This window comes from Frankliniella occidentalis, unplaced genomic scaffold, assembly GCF_000697945.3.
Source record: "Frankliniella occidentalis isolate FOCC.00 unplaced genomic scaffold, Focc_3.1 Scaffold175, whole genome shotgun sequence".
Taxonomy (NCBI): domain Eukaryota; kingdom Metazoa; phylum Arthropoda; class Insecta; order Thysanoptera; family Thripidae; genus Frankliniella; species Frankliniella occidentalis.
In genome coordinates, this window is record NW_026267301.1 from 324,430 (window position 1) to 329,325 (window position 4,896).

At 40.6% G+C, this 4,896-nt stretch overlaps 1 pseudogene; it reads left to right on the forward strand.

Annotated features, from left to right (window-relative positions):
• The window catches only part of LOC127750351 (uncharacterized), a 46,955-nt pseudogene extending 42,971 nt beyond the window's left edge, over nucleotides 1-3,984 (forward strand).
• The last annotated feature ends 912 nt before the right edge of the window (nucleotides 3,985-4,896 follow it).

The window sequence follows — 4,896 nt, forward strand, 5'->3', positions numbered from 1 at the left end:
TTCAGCAAATTGCGTGACAGAAATGGTCGGGCCGCAGGCCCGACCATCGCCGCCGGCAGGCCAAGCAGGCCCGGCCCCTGCCGAACGGAGTTGCCGGCGCAGCGAAGCGAAGTTGGCAACTTCGTTTGGCGGAAGGGCGGGCCCGCTTGTTGTTAATGCTGCATGTGTTTCTTATTTCGTGTTCTATGGCATTACAAGTTATACTTCCAATCATAATGTAATGTGATTTATTTCAGACGTTGCTTCAAGTGAGAATGATCAGCGGCCTAATGTTCCTGATTCATCTGATGGTTCCGTCAATGACAACTTACAGCAGCCAAGTGTCGTGAATCACCATGCATCCTTTGAAACTCAAAATCACTGCAGGTCTGGTACTGTTCAGTTTGACATACTTTATTGTTAAAATATACATGTAGTCGTAAAATGTCCAAGTGATTGTGGCTTTGTATGTTATTTTACATTAAAACTGTGGTGTTATATCTTTTCAGATGATGGAACCAGTGACAATGATTTGCATGTGCATTCTGGTAAGTAAAAGCTTAGGACATCTGTTTTAATGTCTGTCTTGGTTTTTGGATTGAGTTGGTTTATACAACACTATCAAAATGCGTTGTATAGTAATGTAAGAAATTTAAAAATTATCACTATTTTAGATTTTGGAGAAAGCAATCCTACTAATGAGCACTTACCCTTGTAGCACAATTTGTTCTTTAAACGTTTACGGAACCTTCAGAGAACAAAAAGAACGTTCTCAGAACGTTGTCTGAATGTTTGGTGCTACAAGGGTACACCCAGAAGACCGTTTAGTCCATATAACCAAATTCAAAACCGACGAAATTTTAGCTATTGGGACTAAAATTTTATTCGTGGCGATGAAATAATTTGGTCTAGATGACTTAATTTGATTGGTGCGACTATATTTAGTTAAAAATAGGGTTACTAAATTTAAGTCGGTTTTAGGAACTAAATTTTGGTTCTTACAACCCTGATTTAGTTGTATCAACTAAATGGTTCTCTGGGTGTAGATACTGCAGACCCCAAAAATTGCACCGCCCAGACGATTAAAACGATTCAGGAAGTTCTAGGAGGTAAAAGTTTTGAAAGTCACATACATTTAGTATTGCATACTTAAAACTGCATATAACATAGTACTTTTTTTCCTTCTACAGTGTATCAAAACAAGAGATACTATCATTTGCCAAAGGATATGTTAAACCAAATGGAAGTGCCCAAAAGTTTAAAAATTAGAGGTAGATGGTAGACCTAAGGGTCGCGTTTTAACTAAGATTGGTCGAAAGAAAACAAGTAAATAGAAGGGTAGATGAATTTCTTCAATCTATTATCATTCATTCATTTTATCAATTAATGATTTGATTGTTATGTTATCTTTCATAATACAGTTGAATGTCATGTCTGCTCTGAGTCGGGGTTGTAGAAAGAGTCAGGTATGAATGTGCATGGTGACATTAAGCTCATGTTTTTGTGTCCCTCCTGTCTAAGTATGCAAATATTTTCTTACATTTTTGTTAGTTGGCTGAGCGTGAGCGATTAGCGAAGCCTATTACTCCAGAGATGATCAAACAGTTTCGCGTCTGTCTGTCTGGCATCACGATAACTCGAGAACGAATTGAGCTAGCGACCTGGGATTTTCAGGGTCGTTTTGTGTAATAAAAAGACAGATCGAGTTCTAAGAAGAGCATTCTGGCTCAAAAATTGGATTTAAAAAATATCATAAACTACAGGCCCCAAAAATGACTTTCTTTTTTAAAAAATAATTTGTTTACAGTAGTCTACTAGGTAACTAATTAAAGTAGAGGCCTTGGGGCCACAATTTCGTCCTTTTGGCTCTATTTTTAACAGTTTAGGCGCTAGAAGGCTTTTTCCTCACGAAAATGGCCCCAAAACATTTTAATTTCTTGCCTCAGATATTTGGTGGTCTCCGGTGGGGTAACTCATCAAAATGAAACCCCGAGAAACAAAATTTGTGACTCTTGGGGCCGAAGGCCTATTTACGACTCTGCCTTTTGCCCGACTCGGTTGTTAGCGCCGCAGGCCTAGGTAGATGTATGCCAGGCGCGTCACAGCATAACAGTGTTTCGTAAGATATCGCGAAGCCTGTTACGCGAGATGTGGTCTGGCGTACATCTACCTTGTATTTAATGTCGTCGAATCTTGAGTATATTATAGTATTGGGGTTACGGGAGAGCCAAGATCATGTGAACCGTTACCGCACAGCAGAAGTTTTATGTCCCTAATTTTAAAGTAATAAGACCCCGACAAATGGTTCGAGTATGTCAAATTTAGAGCCCGGAAGACCCTGTGCCCCTATACCCTCTCCTTAACTCGTCTCGGGTGTCAGCGCCGCAGGCCTAGCTATATGTGCGCCAGGCGCGTCGCAGCGTAACAGTGTTTCGTGAGATATCGCGAAGCCTGTTACTCGAGACGTGGTCTGGCGTACATATAGCTAGTTATGATACAAAACGACCCTGAAATTCTTAGACCGCTCTTTCAATTCTTTCTCGAGTTATCTTGCGGACAGACAGACACACAGTCAAACAGAATGAAACTTTTCCGGTCAGTGGAGTAATGGGCTTCGCTAATTGCTCAGCCAATAGGGTGTTCCAGGCTATCCGAAACGGAAGTAGGAAAAGAACAAGCTCACTGACTTTTCTGGTTCCGTAATGGCTCTGATTGGTCGAGCTGGTCACGTCCCGCTACACTGTAAAATGGGTGGCGTCTTTCAACGCCAAAATATTGGCGTCCCTTTTGCAACGCCAAATATTGGCGTTCCTTTCCTTGAGAGCCTTTGGAGAACACCAATATTTGGCGTTGCAAAAGGGACGCCAAATTTTGGCGTTCTTTTCCTATTTGATCCTATCCAAGTGTATGAGTATTGCGAGCCAGCTCTATCTTGTGGAATTCAATTACCAACAGCACGTGGATAGTTGTATCAAAGATAAGATTTGCATTAGGAGTGTGTTTTTTTTTTAAAGCAACTACAACTACACAACAAATCTCTATCTCGTTTTTCATCAAAATCATGGCATGAATAAATTTTATTTGTGTAAGCCTCATTCAGTCCAATATTGTTCTGAATTTCTAACAGAAACACATTGTCATTACTCACCAGGACACCAAGCCGATAAATCCTGCAGGGATATTTGCTGCTAGAGTTGAGTCACATCACAAAAACACTCAGTAGTAACTGCAGCTGCTAAAGTTAATCTTTAGCCTTTAGCCTAGGCCTGGGCCTGGGGGCTGGCCGGCCTTCGGCTCCCCATGTTGCATTGTTGCATACGCTGAGTCCAAGAGCACTTGAGGTTTCAAAACAAGTCTGTGGCTCCAGATCATAAACGAAAACCACACGACTGCATGGAGAACGGCCGTCATTGTCGGAATCACAATGAAATTGCACAGAATAGTGACATTTTATCAGTGGTTCAATGAGGACTGCGACCGCCATGTTCGTTGTTTGTTATTTTAGCGTTAGCGTATCGGCACTTTTCTTATGACAAGGCGTCGGGTCGGCGTCGGCTGCTCGCTCGCCTGTTGCTCTGCGAATTGTGCACTGCGAATAACGAAGTGAGTTTACCTTCGTGACTTTCGTATCGTTCAAACTTTTGTCTAGATTTGATATTTTTCTTTCAAAAGAAAATGCCTATTTGCTATTTCGTTTCTGCCCGACGTGCTTATTTTTCATTAAAATACCATTATTATTTTTTCGTTGATGTGTCTTTACACTCGAGGTTAACTTCCGCTTGTTACGCCACTTGCTTGCTATGTACTGCGACCCTGGAGAATAATCCACTTTTAAAATTTACACTGATTCAATGGAATGATTTATTGTTTCTCTGTGTTTTAGGTACGCATTTATTATCCGTGGATAGAGGGGACCAGTTGCAACGACATGAGAGTTCTGGAATAACCTTCAGGAATGCAGTAAAATGTTCTCTCAACACCTCTTCAGCAACGTTGAAGGGTTAAGTTTGGCTTGCTCGTTCTATGTTTTCTTGTTGGTCATTAGAGTGTTTATTCTCTTAATGTTTAAATAAATATCATGATACAAGAATTGCTTTACTTTTCAAATGTTGTGCTATGACCTGTGTGTGCTACAACCAAAGTTGATTAAACTAATTGTGTCTAGTTTTGTTTCAGTACCCAATTGTTTCACGTGAGCAGAGAGAGAGCGTGTTGTAGCCTTTGAAGGCTTGGGGCTGTTCAAGATAGCTGTAGGATGTTCTCCAGACACCTTTCAAGGTAAGCCTTTGTCATGCTATTGCCATTTAAGTTAGAAGGAGAAAATTATAACTTGATAGCTTGAGTCAGTATTAGTTTTTTTCTATTCCCGCTATTTAATCTGCAGAGTCTCTAATCACTGTCTTTCAATTGGTTTCAGGGACCCGTCGTTTTCCAGGATTAGTGTTTTAGCATACTGATCATGATCGACTTGACCGTTGCAAGAACAGTGTACAGCCTAAAGGTGCTGTTTGTTTGTGCCGAGTTTATCAGTTCAACCCAATTGTGAAGTACTGTTTCTGCTGCTCAGGCTTGTGAAATATATTTGAAACCAAGAACATCAGTGGTGTGCTATTAAGTTCATGGCCTAGTGACATATCCTATTGGTGTTTTCCTTCAACAACCAGTCATGGTAAACACAAACCAAAAATAAATAGTTAAAGATAGTTAAAGCCGAGTAAAAGCGGAGCTGGTGTAAAGGAGATCTAGTCAGTTTGAAGTTCAGCCGAAGAGTGAATCATTGCGGTGAGCAAGGAACAAGGCTTATATGTTAGCACTGGTGGCAGTCAATGCAAAACAAATGCAAGCATAAACAAATCTACCACTCAAAGCTTAAATGTCTGATGAGAAGGAATAATGAATTGGCAATTTAAAATTACT